Raw genomic sequence first — 20,651 nt, 5'->3', positions numbered from 1 at the left:
CCCTCTACCTAAGTTAAAAGAATCTTTAATGAACAATGATTGGGGCTTACTAGTATAAACAATCTGCCTATTTATTTTTTTCTTAAATCCATTAAAGGGGCTGCAATGCTGGAGACCTGGTTTCAATCCCTGGGTTGGGAAGATCCCCCGGAGAAGGGAAAGGCTACCCACTCCAGTATTCAGAGTTCCATGAACTGTATAGTCTATGGGGTTGCAAAGAGTCAGACACAACTGAGCAACTTTCACAAATCTATTAAAAATACTGTTGAATAAATAATTCTCAGGTTGAATATACATAGAAAAGTCTGATAGCAAAAGAAAACCCCATAATAAGAACAATTAGTGTTGTGATATCTTTCTAATTCATCCAGTAACGTCTCTTGAAGGGTTGCATTCTCTGGAATCAGTTGCTCAAAAAAAAAGTGTAACGATATTATTTGGTTTTCCAGTCAGTAAAAATGGTGCATCAAGATCTGGAATGGTTTTCTCTTATTCTAGGAAACTGTAAGTCTTCTGATAAAATAACACCATTTTTAGACATTTATTTAGATTTGGAGGACATTGTGACAGTGAAAATAAAGAGCAGACAGATTCATTCAGAACATATAAAAATACCGTTGACACAGCACCATCCCAGCTACAACATCTATGCTGAAGCCCGTCTGGCAGTTTTATTTTTATGTTGCAATTACAGCGTGAGGGAAAATGGAAAGTTACCAGGATGTCTCCTTACCCAGACATTGGATGCACAGAAATGGACTCCTACATAGGTTGTAAATCAGGCAAGCGATTTGCTGTACTTTACCAAGACTTGATCTTAGAGTTTTACGGTCTCCTCAGCCATGGATTTTTGGTAATCATTCAGCTCCGTTACATCTGGGACCGTGGTGTGGCCCATAGGCAATGTGCTGTGTCTCTTTCCTTCACTCCTTTCTGCTGCATTCTAAATCACAGTGTCTCATGTATTTGTTTTCTCTCTTTAGTCTTGCAATCGACTAGCCTTTATCATGACGATGATGGTGGTGGTTTTAAGCGCCTTCCTTTAACAACTGCTGAGAAGCTAGATCTGAGATTCATAGAAGAGAACAGCATGTTTGCACTTTCTAGTATTTTAGAGGTTTAATTAAAAACCAGAGACTTATAAGCTCGGTTTGGTCTATTCTCTTTTGGTCTTTGGCAGAGAATCCTGAAAATCAAAGCATGCTAGCTATTTTTAATTCATAGTTTTTTGCTCATTTGAATTGTAGATTTAAGATCTTATCGAATGTTTGTTACATTTCTTTAAACTTGGAGATTTCACTTTCCTGAATTGTAAAGTGGAATCCCCCCAGCGATTTCTGCATACATACACACCTTATGATGCTAGCTCTTTTTTTTTCTCTCTCTCACATGGACACCTTTAAAATGTTTTGGTGAAAAGAAGTTGGATGTACAATATGGAGATTTACTTCACAGGCAGCCTTTTTGTGACTGTATCTGTTTTGCCAAAATGGGGAAAATTAGCTTTACAGTCAGGGCCACCACTCTCTGTGTAGGAGTGAGCTACTGGTGAAATCTAGCCTGTGATCCAGCCCCCCATGCCACTGGGGGAAGCAGGTCCTTTTCCCACTTGATCCATCCAGAGAGATAATTTTTTCCTAGTTCTTACAAATCACATGGCATGTGCTAGCATCAGCCCTGAAAAAGAGGCTTTTAAAGGCAATTTTACAAAGTTTTTAAAACCATAAAAATTACCCCTTATTTATCTTTTTTATTTTTTATTGAAGTATAGTTGATTTACAGTGTCATGTTACTTTCAAGTGTACAGTACAGTGAGTGATTCACACACGATTGTTATTTATACCATCATTGCCAAATAAAACAACCATGCTACAAAGTCTCTTAAGTTTCCAGGATCATCAAAATGTGTTTCTACTTCCAAGAATATACATATGTGTACACACAGAAACAAAGGGAATATGTTGGTGGCTCCATGAAAGTGAAAGTCACTCAGTCCTGTCTGACACTTTGTGACTCCATGGACTATACAGTCCATGTAATTCTCCAGGCCAGAATACTGGAGTAGGTAGCCTTTCCCTTCTGCAGGGGATCTTCCCAACCCAGGGATCGAACCCAGGTCTCCCACATTGCGGGTGGATTCTTTACCAGCTGAGCCACAAGGGAAGTCCCTGTGGCTCCATACTTAATGATTTATTTTACTTATATCCCAGAAGGTGATGGTAGTAACATTTCCATTATGTATTCAAACTGGAGAAAATTGATTATAGAAATCACTAGGTATCTATACCTATTCATTGAGTTTAGAAAATTATTTCTCTAGAAAACATTGCTAATGTCAGAATAACAGTAACTAAACTTATTTACCTGTAGTCCAGAGTCACAGTGTTTGCAATGTTAAATTTCATGGTCCATTTTTTGTGTTGATCAGAAAGACATAATGCCAGTAAACAAGTTGGCAGGGAATTCTGGAAATCAACTTGCAAGACTATGTCATAACTAGAATTACCATCAAATTTACCTTCCAAACCTGGACATTTTTGAGAATGAAAGGGAGTACTCTGTGGGGATAGCAGGTGTTAGCTGGCAGTATCCCAAGCAAGTTGGAATATATGAAGACCTAGGTTATAGATCACAGAGTAATCTGAATTAATAATTCAGTGACTCCATTGAGCTCAGGAATATTGTAGTGCTTCACAAATTAATGTCTTAACCATGCAATAAGTGCCTTATAGTGTGCAGATGCTTGCAGATTTGTGGTGTATACAAACACCGGTCATGGACATATTCTGGCTTCAAGGAGTTTACAGTCAAATATGAATAGACATGTCTGTACAGCCTGGTTTGGCTCCTTTAAGATGCTTCTTCTGGCCTGTTACGATGTGTGAGGCGCCATCAGAGAAACCCAGAATTCCCAGACCAAAGAGCTACATGCTCTGACGCTGTAGCCCGAGCCTCTCTCCTCACTGTGTTCTCTGAACTACCTTTGTTCTCATCTTCCATCCAGTCTCTTGCAGGTTTCTCCCAGTTGCTCATTTGGTCTTGCTTCCTGTCTTTGCCTCTGCCTTCCTTTCCCTGGCTTGCTCACCTCATCCTTCTCTCCTAGCCCTCCCTCCCCAAGCTCAACAGGAGTTGCCCTCCTCTGAATCTCTCCTCCAATTGTTCTGGAAAATGGCAGCTTACTGCACATTTTATGGATTTCTTTTTAGCCTTTTATAGCGTGGGTTAATTTTATTTGCATATGTGCATTGATTTGTTAGCGGGGGCAGGGGGAGGATTGTTTATTACTCAATTTTCTCTTCAATGATATAATGAAGTTTTTAAACCCCAGCTGCAACTCATTTTGAGTTTTATTATGTATTATCATTTTAGTTTAAAACTGCACCATGCATGTTGTGTTGTCTCCTACTTTAACTTATTTTTATGTTGTCTTTCCCTGGCAAAAGTCGTGGTTCTTTTTATTATACTCTGTCCAATAGAGCAGGAAAAGAATAATATAACAAACCAATTAAAAAGGAGATAAGTTATAAACTTCTCACCGAGATAATAATACTGTGCCTACTGAATAATATTCCTCAAATCTATTTCCATGAGACTCTTGGAATATTAGGTAATCATAATTTACTTCTGAGCGCAGAGCATTTGGAAGACAATGATCATCATTAAGGGAAAAAGAACTAATTGCGGAAAGTCCAATATGAAATCCAGTGATGACTGATTCTGTATTGCTCAAGGGAAGCAGACATTTAGCTATTATCTCTTTGGTCTGATCAATACAGTCAGTCAAAACTTGGTAATTTAGGCCCTAGATAAAGAGCCCTCAGAGGATCTCCAGAGGGCTCATTTATAAACCTGATTCAATTCTAAAAGTTTTGAAATTTCAAAAGAGAGAGAATTCATACTTAGGAAACAACAATCTATTCTTCTCTGTTTATCAAATGCCCCACAGTGTAAAACACTGGGGTTTTTGCAACAAATAAAATTGATCCCTTCCTTAACCTTAAGGTTTTCAGTGTGGTGGAAAAGACGCTGCATATGAAATGATGAGTGTAGTGAGTTTCTCATACAAAGATGCATCCTAGGCTGATTAACTTTTAGATTTAGGAGAAGTTTTAACCGTTTAGTTCAAGTGCCAAGTAAAATCACTCCTAAGGGGTGAGGGTGTTTCAGCAGGTGGAGCAAATATGGCTAGGAAGGCAGAGCACATAGGCAGTGAAAGAGGAAAGGTCATACTTGAGCACGACGTCCTAGGATCATGGATGGAACGTGTATTTTGACTACCCTTGAAGATCTGATCAGTTAGTGCTTCATTTGGCAAATAACAGGGCCACTGAAGTTTGTTGCTGTTTTTAGCAGAGAAATGACATTGGAACTGCAGAAGAAAATAAAGCTGGCAGTGGGGCTTCCCAGGTGGTGCTAGTGGTAAAGAACGTACTTGCCAATGCAGGAGACCTAAGAACCGTGGGGTCGATCCCTAGGTTGCAAAGATCTCCTGGAGGAGGGCATGGCAACCCACTCCAGCATTCTTGCCTGGAGAATCCCATGGACAGAAGGGCCTGGAGGACTACAGGGCATAGGGTTGCAAAGAGTTGGATGCCACTGAAGTAACTTAGCACACAAACAAGCACACAAAGCTGGCAGTCTTAATGAATGGGAGCAGGAGATGCGTTTGGAGACTTTTGCTGTTATGCAGGGAGAGACAGTGAGGTAGAAAGAGGATGGTGATTTGGGGCTGCAGAGGAAGGGCCTGAGGCAAGAGACACAGCAAACTATGGAAAGCAGTAAGGTGGCTCCTTAAAAAATTAAAACTAGAATTACCATATGATTCAGCAGTTCAGCTGGTGGGTATATACCCAAAAGAACTGATTTTGGATCAAATTCTGCCATAATAAAGATTTATTAAATGCTAACATTTATTAAACGTTAGTTAGAAAGCCAGCACAAAATAGCACATACAGCCATATTATCAGGCAACTAAACTTCATCCTAAACCAATGGCCAACCAACACAAAGCTATTCAACACTTAGTTGGGTGCTGTCCTTAAAGATGAACGCTTAGGCCTCAATGGATTTTATACCCTATTCATGCAAAGGAGTTGAGTGTCTCTAAAATATCTTAAACCAGTCCATACCTAGAATACCTTTAATTTAATCAACAAGAGTCCTTTCTAAAATGTTATTATGCTATTCACGAGGCCACTGTTGTTGTTTTTTAAGATTTATCTATGTTTTGGCTAGTGGGTCTTTGTTGCTGCACGTGGGCTTTCTCTAGTTGCAGCAAGCAGGGGCTTCTCTTCGTTGCAGTGTGCAGGTTTCTCATCGAGGTGGCTTCTTTTGTTGTGGAGCACAGGCTCTGGACGCGAAGGCTTTGGTAGCTGCAGCTCATGGGTTCAGTAGTTGCAGCACTACGGCTCTCGAGCTTGGACTCAGCATTTGTGGCACACGGGCCACGTGTGGGATCTTCCTGGAACAGGGATCAAACTGGTGTCTGCCGCACTGCAGGGCAGAATCTTAACCACTGGACCACCAGCGAAACCTGTGAGGCCACTGTTTTTATCAATGAAAACCAATTGCTGATACTGACTAAGCTAATTAGCAGTGTTGGTTATTGACTGAGATGTGGATGGCTTAAGTTGCAGCTTTCAGCAGCAGACTTTCTGACTAAAACACCAGCAGATCACCCTGGTCTTTGCATTCTTTTTTTGAAACCTAGGCTGAGCTTATACTGGGTACATGTGTATACATGTACATGTATCATATACATGTGATAGTCACATCATATGTGTATTTTAAAGTGCTTTAAATTATAGAATAATATTATGTTGAATTTTTAAATTAATGAGATCATTTTAGATCAACTGGTTGATTACAGATGCAAAGTATAATTTGAGAACTAATTTTAGTAACTTATTTCTAGATTAGACATCTTTTTCTCATAAATGTCAATGAACTGATGTACCCTGATGGCAGATGTGGAAACTGAGCTATAGCTTATTAGTTAAATGACTTTTTAAAATGTATAGGAAAAAGTGTAGAGAAAGAACCAAGGGGAGACTCCAGAGCTGCTGACTGTAAATGTGTATTTCACGTGGGGATCCCACAGAGTGAGCAAAGAAGGACGTTTGTGAGAGAGAATTAAGTGAGACACTAAATTAAGTCACGCCTGAAACCTTTCTCCTCACTCATAGGACGGGGGGAACTGAATTCTGTACTTAGGCAGATGTTTGCCTCTGTTCTTACCTTAGATGTGTTAGTCACTCAGTCATATCCGACTCTTTGCAACCCCACGGACTATAGCCCGCCAGGCTCCTCTGTCCCTGGGATTCTCCAGGCAAGAATACTGGAGTGGGTTGCCATTCCCTTCTCCAGTTCTTACCTTGGGGAAATGTAATTGCCTTCCTGGCCTTGGAGGCCAGGGTCCTCATCACGCTGCAGCTAGGAGATTTGGAGAGCGTGGCCTCCTGGTGTGCACGCTGAGCACCTGGAAACCGTACTTTCTGGTCACATGGTAACAGCCCCAAGGACAGTGGCTATGGTGACAGTCACCTGGCTGAGTGTAAGCCCAATGGTCTATCTGGGTTATTCCTTTCTAGCTTATCTAGAAAATCCTGCACCAACACTAAATCCCTGGTGTTTCAGATTCTATTCAGAAACAGTGGGCTAACACAACTCTAAACACATCCTCTTTTGAAGAGTCATTCCAAATTCTCTGCTTCTAAGGAGTCTAGGACCTCAGAGTAACCCTCCTGTATTCTTCTGGTTCTTCATCCTCTCATCACCCTACCCTAAATGTCCTGGCTGTTGGAGATGTGAAAACACCCGAGAAGGTATGGACAGGGTAGAGATTTCTTTAAATTATGTTTTCATGCAAATAGAAAGGTAATCCTAGCAGACCCAAATGTTTCCCTACCTCTATTTTAGGCTTTTGAGACCAGATAAAAGAATTGAGAGATTTATTGCCTCCACTGTTGGGCAGTTATCATCGGTACCCTAACCTGGGTAATTCTTTGGTTTCGATAATTACTTTTCATCCTTTAGACTGTACAAATATTCTGAAACTCAGTAACTCCATGATCAGGGAAATTAACTGTTTTCACCGAGGGATGCTTCTGAGATCTTGACTGACTCAAGAGAGTATTTCAGAAATTCATGTCAGTGATAGCGCTCTATTCCACTGTTTCTGCATTTTGTTCTGGGAAGTGATTTACTGATGGGATGCTACCTGGAGAAAATTGGATTAAGTCTCATCCTGTGTTTGAAGACTAAGCTATTTTTTATAAGCTCAACTTTGATATATAAAGTTCTGACTTCTTTATCTCTTAAAAAAATAATAAAAATGAAACACCATGCAGAAAGCATAGTAAAAAGTCACGAATCCTGTTTAAAATACCAGGAAATAAAGTATTATTTACCCAGTATATTTCGTAACCACTGGTTTCATGAAATTTATAAAGTTTGAGGATATGTAATTAAATTTTTGAAAAATGAAATTAATCTTAATGTTATATAAGGTATAAATCTCTTTGGCCCTAGAAAATATAATGAAAATGTGTTTTAGTTTTTAAACCACTTAACTTCGTAGTTGGGTGACTTCTTGGCTTCTAAGCAACCATTATCTATCTAGCACTGTAGTTGAGACTTTACACACATTATGCCATTTATTTATTGATTAAAAAAATTTTTTTTGCTTAATACTATCTTACTATAAGAATATATACATTTTTTGTTTTATCTATTAATTAATTAATGCTGGGCTGGAAGAAGCACAAGCTGGAATCAAGATTTCTGGGAGAAATATCAATCACCTCAGATATGCAGATGACACCACCCTTATACCAGAAAGCGAAGAAGAACTAAAGAGCTTCTTGATGAAAGTGAAAGAGGAGAATAAAAAAGTTGGCTTAAAGCTCAGCATTTAGAAAAGTAAGATCATGGCATCCAGTCCCATCACTTCATGGCAAATAGATGGGGAAACAGTGGAAACAGTGGCAGATTTTATTTTGGGGGGCTCCAAAATCACCGCATATGGTGATTGCAGTCATGAAATTAAAAGATGCTTACTCCTTGGAAGGAAAGTTATGATCAACCTAGACAGCATATTCAAAAGCAGAGACATTACTTTGCCAACAAAGGTCCGTCTAGAGTTCCAGTAGTCATGTATGTATGCGAGAGTTGGACTGTGAAGAAGGCTGAGCGCCAAAGAATTGATGCTTTTGAACTGTGGTGTTGGAGAAGACTCTTGAGAGTGCCTTGGACTGCAAGGAGACCCAACCAGTCCATCCTAAAGAAAATCAGTCCTGGGTGTTCATTGGAAGGACTGATGTTGAAGCTGAAACTCCAATACTTTGGCCACCTGATGCGAAGAGTGACTCATTTGAAAAAACCCTGATGCTGGGAAAGATTGAGGGCAGGAGGAGAAGGGGACAACAGAAGATGAGATGGTTGGATGGTATCACCAACTCAATAGACATGAGTCTGAGTAAACTCCGGGAGTTGGTGATGGACAGGGAGGCCTGGCGTGCTGCGGTTCATGGGGTTGCAAAGAGTCGGACGTGACTGAGTAACTGAACTGAACTGATTCATTAATTGGTGGACATCTGGGTTATTTCTACTTCTTAACAAGTATGAAGAGTGCTGCTATGAATATTTATATACTTATTTTTGAGTGGGCATATATTTTCATGGGGTCACAAAGAGTCAGACATGACTGAGCGACTGAGCACATATACACACACACACGTATTTTCATTTCTTTTTGTTGTATATCAAGGAGTGGGATTGCTGGGTTATATGGTAACTATTTTTACCCCTTTGAAGAACTGCAGACTTTTCCACAGTGTTTATACTATTTTACATTCTCACTAGCATTGGATGGAGCTTCCCATTTCTACATGTTCTTATAAACACTTGTTGCTGTCTGACTTCTATATTATAGTCATCTTAGTGGGTATCAAGTAATATCTTGCTCTGATTTTGATTTTCATTTCCTCAGTGTTTAATGTTGAGCATCTTTGCATGTGCTTGTTGGCCATTTGTATATCTTCTTTGTAGAAATGTGTATTCAAAACCTTTGCCCATTTTTAATTGGGTTTTTGTCTTTTTGATCTTCACATTATTCCATGTAATTCTGTTTTTGAGGTGAGGAAATGGAAGCTTAGAGAGGTTAAGACTTGATCTTAGGTCTGCCAGCTGGGACATAGTAAAGCAAGGATGCATAGATTGGCTACACAAACCTTGTTTTTTTCCAACTTTGCAGTATTTACTGGATTTCAGTTTCTTGTTTACCTGTGGCAGGGGATCCCCACAGACTCCCAGATGTTTGAAATCACCCCCTTTTGGCTAGGCCTTGGATACTCTCATTCTGGATAATTCTGTCAAAAGCAGATTATATTTGGTGGCCTGACTTATGCAGACTTGTGAAAAACACACATAGCTGATAAAAGAAAGAGCCTAGTTGTATCTTAAAGATGCTCAATATATGTTTCCTTCCTTCCTCCATTTCCCCCTTTTTTTCCAATGTTCTGTTTACAAGTAACACTGTTTCCCCCCACCTTCCAGAAATATTCTAATTTAGTTCAGGGCAGTATTTGTACTGATCCTCTATAAAGGCATGGGGACTAGGCAAATGACAGTCTTAAATGTGGAATGGCTTATCTGAGAATCAGGTAATAGGCAATGGCGTCCATGTGATTTATCATCATGTTAATTAGACTTTTGACTCCATCCATCTGCCGAAGAAAGTTAGACTTCCCTGAGTGGAGGACATACACTTGATCTGAGAATGAGAAGGGTAGATGAGTCATCTCTGCTATAAATCAATCTTGACAGGTAATGTCAGAAGCTCAGGGCCAATAAGTCAGTGTCACTTACTGAGCCCTAACCTGGCCACTGTGTAATTACTCCTGGGCTTTTCCCCTTGAGTGCACCACTGTCTTCCTATCTGACAAGGTATTAATTACTGGACCTGAAAGTTCAACGTGTCTGATTTCACTCAATCAGGCAAACTAATGTCAGTCTCCATGCACGTTCCAATTAGGCATGAGGAGTAAGGTGAGGGGAAATTAAGGAGGACTAACTTGATCTCCAAATCCCTCCAGGCAAACTTAAAAAATATATGCATTTGGATGTCAGAAAAATTTTAGGAGTTCATGCCATCCTGTGTTTTCATTGTAATTGTCATGGTTATTGTCATCACTAGGAAATCTACCATGTAGTAAGAAATGTGGTTTTAGCTGCATTCCTGGACCATCTTCAGTGAAATTTATGTCAGTTAAAAATAATTTGTGCAGGTTTTCCCTAACTTGCAAACTATATATTCTTGAAGAGCATGTGTAAATTTATATACCTGAAGGCTTGTCTTATAATCACTTCTCTGCCCCATCTCTAGGCCTTCCGCAAAGGCCTTGCTCTTTGTATCTGTGACACCCACGGTCACCTCTTTGGCAAGACAATTCTTCTTTCTGTATTTTTCCCTCTCTCCATTTTAAGCAAGTAGCCAGAACTCTTTTGCCTTCTTATCTTCAGGATGGTTTCTACTTCTGGACCAAAAGCCAAAGTTTCCTGCAAGATACACAACTTGTGGATTTTTGGAAAGCCAAAACCCACTGATTCGCAAGGTGTGTGGGAGGTCTACAGCTTAGAGAGGATTGGGTCTTTGAGAAGTTGCGAAAAAGGAGGGTAGAAGAGAGCTGGTGGGTTCTGCACAGAGGTCCCAGAAAGAGCAGGGACTTGCATTTTGCTTAGTTGCAGCGCCTGAGGTGTTGGTATTGCTCCAAGGGCAGGACTAGGGCTGAACTCTGCCGAGGGTCCCAGACCAGCGGCAGACTTTACTGTGCATGTGTTACTGCCGATCAGGGCTAACTGCGAACCGGTGACAACAGGGGCCTCCCGACGCTTTGGTCCCATGTAGATCCCTTTGCCTGACTCCATTGCTTACTCCTAGTGGCTTCAGACACTACTCTGTTTGCCACTTTGACGGGACTGACATCCTCACAACAGAGCTGATGACTGTTATGGAAAACGGAACTCTGCTTTCCTACAAGCTGTAAGAAAAGTTTTACCCTGGGCTCTTAAACTCTTGGTCAGACCCTGGGTCTAATGCATTTCTTAACTTCCTTGGCAAAGTTATTCAAACTTGCTCTGTCAAAATACAATTCTTGGGTCCCTGGGGGCTTGTGAAAAAGTGAATTCAGTCCTTTCATTAATTTTACTGACTATGCCCAGTCATTAATTACCTGTCTGAAACAGCCTGATTGGGAATAAGGTGGGAAAAGCTGGGCCTTGTCCTCTGTGAGCAGATGATTTTGGAAAGAGGGTCTGGAGAAGACAGGAAGGACCCCTGGTTGAAATCATCAGAACAGAGCAGCACTGAGTCAGCAAAGACACAGGCTTGAGTTAAGGAGGGGGTGGGCCTGCGTTCCAGGGAGCTTGCGTTACAGAGCCAGACAGGAATACATTGTCTGTTACCCACTTTTGTTGGCTTAGCTAGTGAATATACAGGATTGAAAAGAGAAATAATAGTCTTAAGGAACTTTTTTTAAATTAAACTTATTTTCTATTGGGGTATAAGTGATTAACAATATTGTGATAGTTTCAGGTGAACAGTGAAGTGACTCAGTCATACATATACATGTATCCTTTCTCCCCAAAATTCTCTCCCATCCAGGCTGCCATCTAGCATTGAGAAGGGTTCCCTGTGCTATACAGTAAGTCCTTATTGGTTATCCATTTTAAATAAAGCAGTGTGTACATGCCTATTCCTAACTCCCTAACTATCCCTGCCCCCATCCTTCTCTCCGCAACCATAAATTTGTGCTCTAAGTCTTGAGTCTCTATTTCGTAAGTAATTCTATTTGTATAATTCTTTTTAGATTCTGCATATAAGGGATGTCATATTGACTTTTGCAGTTCATCTACCGTGTGTGTGGTTGTGCATCCCCAGTCGTGGCTGACTCTTGGTGACCCCATGGACTGGAGTTCACAAGGCTCCTCTATCCATGGAATTTTCCAGGCAAGACTACTGGAATGGGTAGCCATTCCCTTCTCTAGGGTGTCTTCCCGACCCAGGGTTCAAACCTGAGTCTCCTGCAGCTCCTGCATTGTGGCAGATTCTTTGCCATGGTACCAACTGGGAAGCCCCCGTTGTGTGGTTGTAAATTCATTCAGTCCTGAATTAGTTCCTTCAACTTCACTGGCATCAGCATCTTTAAATTATAAAGGCCTAGAAGTTAGGTACCACATATGTTTGATTAGCTTTGTGAAATGCCTCCTACAGCTATTTATGCAGGAAATTATTAAATGTGCTAAGATAATGAGCTGATGCTTGAAAAGTGGAAAAGATCTCTGAGTCACTTAAAGGTCATATTTTATATGATGCTTTTTGGCGCCTTTTAGGATCTCTTTTTCGGAGAAGGCAATGAATGGCACCCCACTCCAGTACTCTTGCCTGGAAAATCCCATGGATGGAGGAGCCAGTAGGCTGCAGTCCATGGGGTTGCTAAGAGTCGGACATGACTGAGCGACTTCACTTTCACTTTTCACTTTCATGCATTGGAGAAGGAAATGGCAACCCACTCCAGTGTTCTTGCCTGGAGAATCCCAAGGACAGGGAAGCCTGGTGGGCTTCTGTCTATGGGGTCACACAGAGTCGGACACGACTGAAGCGACTTAGCAGCAGCAGCAGCAGGATCTCTTTTGAGTTGACAGGAAGTGGATTCCACAATGAATGGCTCAGCAGGTAAAGAATCCACCTGCAATGCAGGAGATATGGGTTCAATCCCTGAGTCAGGAATATCCTCTGGAGCAAGAAATGGCAACCCATTCCATTCTTCTTGCCTGAAAAATCCCGTGGATAGAAGAGCCTGGTGAGCTACAGTCCAACGGGTATTGAAGAGTCAGACATGATTGAGCAACTGAGCATACAACACACAAAATTAGGGGTGTCACTGGAGAACTGGTGTTTATTTCTGTGGTTGGGAGCATGTTTCCCAACTTGATACACTTGGACCTACATTGAACTACGGCCCCATGTTGATGGCCTTCTAGGGTTTCAGGGGTGCTTGATTCTAATTTCTCAGATCCCGGTCCTGTGGCGATCTTCTCTCAAAAGGCACAGGGCAGCTGACATTGAGATGCGAGCCTGGCCACATGAGGAGAAGCACATGCATGAGATGCATTGCGTTTGCTCAGGCCAAGGGTCCAAAACACCAAACCAAACCCCATAGCCGTGATAGCTCAAAGAAAGACTATAAATCATTAGAGTTATAAGGAACAAGAATCAGTAATAAAAGAAAACCCAAACTTCTCTCTGAATGGTCAGATTTTGGAATCTTCCTTGTCCTTGAAATGTAAAGGATTGTGATTGTGAATGTAGCCATGACAGGAAACCTAAGACACAATTGGACCACAGAGGAGACAAGGCTATTGTTGGCTGTGACAATGAAGGAAAAGGAATGGCGCTCACACGATGGTGAGAGCCTTGGAGTTAATGAGGCCAGTGGTCCAGGACTTCAAAAGAAAAATAGTTAACAAAAATTTAAAAAGCCTTGGGATGTTAGCCTGTAAGAGTTCCAGAGCAGTTATCACCAACTGTCATGTCCATGAGCCCTATTTCAATACCTGCTACAGCGTCAGGCTTGTTAGATACCACACACTGGAAGACATATGCATCCTTGGCAGATGCATATGGAGGTGACAGCTAGTAAAAGTCCCAAACAGGCTTATTGAACAATTCTGTGAAGACTTTGGAGAACAGCGTGGAGAAGAGAGATGGTTAGTACATAAAAGAATAAATCTGTGGAAGTTTCTGTCTCCTTTGATTAATTAGCTCAGGTTTGAATTGGAGGAGGATTCCCAAGGGCAGCGCTTGGAGGCATGGATATCCGGTGACTTCATTTTATAGCCCATGAGCTCTCTTGGAGACGGAGCCCTTTAGGCAGAGTTGGCCATCAAGGCATTCATTCCCAGCCCTCTGCTGTCCCCCCTGTCTCCTGCCTCCAGTTTTCCCCGAGGACTGTGTCTTCACCCATCAGCTGGAAGCAGGTGGCTCCTGCCTCTGTGTCTCTGGCCTCAGTCTCTCTTCTGAGTCTCTGTTGCACAGTTTTCATTACTGAGTGGATGTTCCCATTTGAAGACTTAGATGCCTTCCATGAAAAACTCTTTTCCCTTCCTAACTTGTCCTGTGTTTGAGGGATACCCTGTGTTGTAATTCTTGTATTGCCAGTAAGAAATCCTCAGGTCACTATTGACTTCTTCCTGTTTCCAACTTCTCCATAAGCAATCACTCGTCAGAGCTGTTGTTATCAACTTGCTCCCAATATCCTATCCTGCAATCTGAGCATTTTAGCCTCTTTTCCTGGCACACTTGGGTTGTTTCACCCAGGTTTCCACTGTATTTATTTATGGTTTCAGTCTTCCATGAGAATGATAATTTGTATTTTTGAGGACTTTCACAACCTGCTAACCCACTTGATCCTCATAATGATCCTTATAAGGGACAAGGAAAACCAAAACTCAGTGACTCATCAAGGTCACAGATAAGTAGTGGTAGACTAGGTCTCTTGGCTCCAAATCTACTGCTCTTTTTAATAGTGTCTTTTCATATCATTTCACTTAGGGTCTGGTCAGTGTTCCTTGACATCTCCTCCCCAACTCTCTGCCTCTGCAGCCAGGAGATGAACTGTGTACTAAAGTTGTAACTGTGTGTTGGGTGTCAGGGAATCCTCCAGGACCTGTCACTTTATTCATCTTTCTCTCTCTCATTTAATAGCTTTTATTTTTAAGAGAGTTTTAGATTCACAGTAAAATTAAGTAGAGGGTACACAGAATTTTCCCTTCATATACATTTGGACTCCCTAACCATCAACATCCTCCACCAAAGTGGTACCATAGCTACAGTCCATGAACCAACATTGAAACATCCTAATCACCTGAAGTCCATTGAACATTAGGGTTCATTCTTGGTGTTGTACATTCTGTAGGTCTCGACAAATGTATAGTGACCTGGATATACCACTGTAGTATCAAATAGGATAATGCACTGTCCTAAAGGTCCTTTGTGCTCAATGTATTTATTTTCACTTCCCTGATTATCCCTGGCAACTCCTGATCTTTTTACTGTCCGCATAGTTGTTGCCTCTTCTAGAATCTCATATAGTTAAGAGTCCTACAAGTATGTCGCCCTCTCAGATTGACTTCTTTCACTTGTTGTTTAGTCCCCGCCAGACTCTTTGGCAACCCCGTGGAGTATACAGCCTGCCAAGCTCCTCTGTTGATGGAATTTCCCAGGCAAGAATACTGGAGTGTGTTGCCATTTCCTTCTCCAGGGGATCTTAGTATTAAGCATTTAGGGTTCCTCCACGTTTCATCATGACTTGATACCTCATTTTATGTTTTTGTTTTTGTTTTCTTTTTCATGGCTGAACTATATACCACTGTATGGGGGTACCGCCGTTGATCCATTTACCTACTAAAGGATGTCTTGGTTGCTTCCACATTTTGAAAATTATATATAAAGGTGCTATAAACATCCATGTGCAGGTTTTTGTGTGTGGGTATATGTTTTCAACTCATTTGAGTGAATACCAAGGAGTGCAATTTTTGGATCATATTGGAAGAGTATGTTTAGTTTTGTAAGAAACTTCAAATTGTTCTCCAAAGTGGCTCTTCCATTTTGCATTCCCATCAGCAGTGAGTGAGAGAGTACCCGTTGCTCCATTTTCTTGTCAGCATTTGGTATGTGTTTTGAATTTTAACCATTCTAATAGACGTATCTCATTGTTGCTTTAATTTAAAATTACCTAATGATACATGATTTTGAGCATCTTTTCGTGTGCATATTTGTTATCTGTTGGTATGTTCATATGTTCTGCCTATTAAAAAATAAGGTTGCTAATTTTCTTATTGTTGAATTTTTAAAGTTTTTTGTACACATTGAATAACAGTCCTTTATCAGAAATGTCTTTGCAGCGGTATTTGCCCAGTCTGTCCCTTGTCTCCTTTCACAGAACAGTTTTACAGAAGTCCAGCTAAGTTTTACTATCTTTCATGGATCATGCCTTTGGTGCGTGCATGCTCAGTTGCTCCAGTCAGGTCCGACTCTTTGTGACCCTATGGACCATAGCCTGCCAGGCTTCTCTGTCCATGGGATTCTCCAGGCAAGAATACTGGAGTGGGCTACCATGCCCTCCCTCAGAGGATCTTCCCAACCCAGTGACTGAACCTGGGGCCTCCCGCATCTTCTGCATTGCAGGTGGATTCTTTACTGCTGAGCCACTAGGGAAGCCCATGCCTTTGGTATTATATCTAAAAAGTTACAAACTGAAGGTCATAAGGATTTTCTCCTATGTTATCTGCTAGAAGTTCTATAGTTTTACATTTTACATTTAGGTCTGCAATACATTTTGAATTAATTTTTCTTAAGGGTGTAAAGTTTGTGTCTAAAGATTAATTTTTCTTTTTGCACATGGAAGTCCAGTTGGTTCAGCATCATTTGTTGAAAAGACTTCTTTCTCCATTGAATTGCTTTTGATCCTTTGTCAAAGATCAATTGAGTATGTTTTGTAGGTTTTTTTCACCCCTGGGCTCTCTACTCTGTTCTACTGATTTTTCTATTTACCAATACTGTACTATGATGATTACTATAGGTTTACAGTAAGTTTTGATTTTAGGTAATGACAGTCCTCTGATTCTGTTCATCTTCAGTATTGTGTTGGCTATTCTAACTCTTTTGTTTCTTATAAACTTTAGAATCAGTTTGTTAACATCCACAAAATAACTCTCTGGGATTTTGATTAGGATTATATTGAATCTGTAGATAAAGTTGGGAGGAATTGACATCTTCACAATATTGAGTCTTTGTGTTCGTGAACATGGAATATTTTTCCATTTATTTATTTCTTCCTTCTTTCTTCAGAATTTTGTAGTTTTCCTTATATTGATCTCATACAAATTTTGTTACATTTATGCATAAGTATCCCTGGAGAAGGAAATGGCAACCCACTCCAGTTTTCTTGCCTGGAAAATTCTATGTACAGAGGAGCCTGGAGGGCTATAGACCATGGGGTCTCAAAGAGTAATACATGACTAAAGCAACTAAACAGCAGCAGCATTTTTATTTACTGTTAAACATTTTTCTTAAATTTATTTTGAGATTTTAAAATGTGTTGTATGATCTCTAACTGAGGATTTTTCAGCTGTCTTTTTGTTATTGATTTCTAGTTTAATTCCATTGCAGTCTAAGAACATACATACACTGTTTGATTTTTATTCTTTTAATTTGTTAAGATGTGTCTTATGGGTCAGAATGTGGTCTATCTTAGTGTTCCATGTGAGCTTGAGAAGAGTATATATCCTGGTGGTATTGGATGGTATATTCTATAGTTGTCAATTATATCTAGTCAGTTACATGCTATTGATTTAAACTATGTCCTTACTTATTTCCTGCCTGCTGTATTTGTCCGTTACTGATAGAAGGGTATTGACATCTCCACTACAATAGTGGTAATATTTCAGTTATTTCTCCTTGCAATTCTATCAGTTTTTGCCTTATTTCTGCTCATCTGTTTTGTTAAAGTATGCCTAATTTGCTTCTCAACATCCTTTTAACAGCATGACTCAGTCAAATATTCTGCTCATCTGTTTCACAGTTTCGCATAATATTCTGCTATCCTGTTGACACATGTGACTAAGACAAGTTCAGACCTGATGTGCTGACTCACCTTGATGTTCCCAGATCCTACCTGTTGGGAAGGGATAATTGGTTGTGTTACTTGAATTAATTCATCCTCATCACTGCATGCAGAGAAGGCAATGGCACCCCACTCCAGTACTCTTGCCTGGAAAATCCCATGGATGGAGGAGCCTGGTGGGCTGCAGTCCATGGGGTCACTAAGCGTCGGACATGACTGAGCGACTTCACTTTCACTTTTCACTTTCCTGCATTGGAGAAGGAAATGGCAACCCACTCCAGTGTTCTTGCCTGGAGAATCCCAGGGACGGGGGAGCCTGGTGGGCTGCCATCTATGGGGTCGCACAGAGTCAGACACAACTGAAGCGACTTAGCAGCAGTAGCAGCAGCATCACTGTATGGCAAGCTTTTGTAGGCATATTGTGTGACAGTGCATATTCATCTCAATCCATTCTTCTTTTTTTTTTTTTTTTTTTTTGTTTTGGCCACACCACGCAGCATGCAGGATCTTAATTCCCTGACCAGGGGTGAAGCTCGTGCCCCCTGCAGTGGAAGAACTAGTCCTAACCACTGGACCACCGGGGAATTCCCTTAATATGTTCTTCTAACATTATCAAAAGGGGCAGGTGTCCTGTTTATTGGTCCCTACCCAGTGCCAGTAGCACGGTTGACTTGTATTGCATGTTTGTCCAAGAGTCAAATGAGCACATTAGTGTATAGCTGGAGGAAGAGATCTTGTGGTCTAATGTTTGAGTTTAAAAATTTTCGCCTTTGGTCTTTATTTTTTCAAAAAGAAAAAAGAAAGGAAACAGTTCTTTGGAATCAAAATTCCTACTCACTCTAAAAAAGAGAATACGTCAGGACTTCCCTGGTGGTCCAGTGGTTAAGAATCCGCTTGCCAGTGCAGGGGACATGGGTTCAATCCTGGTCCAGGGAGATGCCACATGTCTCAGGGCAGCTAAATCTGTGCGTCAGAATTACTGAGCTCACACTCTAAAGCCCAGGAGCTGCAACTGCTGAAGCCCATGTGCCTAGAGCCTGTGCTCCACAATAAGGGAAGCCGTGGCAATGAGAAGCCCGTGCACCACAAGTAAACAGTAGCCCCTGCTCCCTGCGAATAGAGAAAGCCTGTGCACAGCCAAACATAAATAATAATTAAAAAAGAACATATCAGTATGTAGTTTGAAAATAATATTGTATTTAGAGTTATAAGATCTGGACATGAGTTGTCGCTCCATCATCTTGGACAGTTTATGTATCTTCTCTAATCTTTAAATAATACTTACCTAATGGAATCATTTAAGGAATACAGTGAGATAATGATGTTTTACAGATACTATTAAATATTTCCATTTAAATCTTCATTATGGGTGAGAGTATGATGACATCACATATTCGTTCACAGATAGCTTCTAAAAATACTCTCTGAGCATGTGTATACAAAAAAGAACAGCCTCTGGCACACAATTCACTTTTTCATTTTTGTTTAGAGAAGAGGTGAATCCTGATTTCACTGTTTTACTTGGCATACATAAAAAAGTTCCACGTTGTATTGCTGGTTTGTGCAGTTTGGGATTAATGCTTAATGTGTTTACAAAGATACATTTTTATTTCTGTAGCATGAGTTCACGCTATTGGGCTTACATCATCTGTCTAGTATAAGCTCACTTCAATTCTCAGCTACTGATGTGCTTCTAATTAATGAATGTGTAATGGAAGCACTGAAAAACCTCCCCTTTCATCATGAAGAAGTGAGGCCTGAAATTGTGTGTGCCTTTTTGTCTGTTTATTTAAGGTCTTTTGCCACATGGAGATTTTATTTCCCATAATGCCCTAGCTGAACTAATATTTTTTCCATAATAGAATTTCTGAAGTATCACTTACTCAGTGTATATGGGCCTTGTTAAAGTGTAACTAATTTCAAAGAGGTCCTCTTCTAGAACCTGAGACTCTTTTTAAATTTATTAAAAGTATTTTAAAAGCAAGTTCAACTAAGGCCTCAGAGGGGAGGACATTTATAGATTAGCAACTGAGTTGTTAATTCTTGTTTCTTCCCCACAGGAGCACCACTAATTAATGTTTTCCAATCAGGCCCTATCCTCCCTGAAAGCTCAGCCATGAACTAATCCTAATTATGCAGTCACGTGGACTAGTGGGATGGGAGTTAGTCATATCACTCTTGTCCCTGTCGTATCCTGTACTTGTAGCGAGCCCTCAATAGCTGTTCTGACCAATTCACACAACACAACTCTTGCCTCAACCCCTCCTCACCATCCCCAACCCAAGCCCACCTGGGTGGCTCTTGGTATTCTGCCAAGCTCTAGCCTTTTCCCTTTTCTGAAGGTAGAGCCCATCTCCCTGCACTTCCACTAGTCAGAGAATAGCTGTGTTTGAACAATCACTTAAATCCTTAACTATTACCAAGATCCCTCGCCATGTGCCCAACCATGTTGAATTTCCTTAGATAGCTCATCTCTCATTGCTTGACCCCTGGAACTCAATTATCCAGCCAGCCATTTTTTTCAGCTTTTTTTCGGGCATCATGCTCTCTTTGGTGTCTGAGTATTTTCATGCGCATTTCCGTCTGTATGGAGCAGTTTTCTACTCCCTCCAATCAAATGCACACGATCCAAACTAACTCTACATGTCCTTCAGGTGATCCTTCCAAGACGATCCAGTTTGGGTTAGGTGTTTTTCCATGTATTTTGATCACACTTTGTGCTTTCCCTATTGTAGCATTATTACACTCAATTATAATTGCCTGCTTGCTTCTCTGTTTCCTCCATCTCCAGATTATGAGCAATTGTATCTATAATATTCCAGGTGGTTCAGTGGTAAAGAATCTGCCTGCCAGTGCAGGAGACTCGGGTTTGATTCCCTGGGTCAGGAAGATACTCTGGAGGAGGAAATGTTGCAATGCACTCCAATATTCTTGCCAGGGTAATCCCATGGACAGAAGAGCCTTGTA

The sequence above is a fragment of the Bos taurus genome, chromosome 9 (assembly GCF_002263795.3).
Source record: "Bos taurus isolate L1 Dominette 01449 registration number 42190680 breed Hereford chromosome 9, ARS-UCD2.0, whole genome shotgun sequence".
Classification (NCBI taxonomy): Eukaryota; Metazoa; Chordata; class Mammalia; order Artiodactyla; family Bovidae; genus Bos; species Bos taurus.
This window is presented reverse-complemented; position numbering follows the sequence as displayed.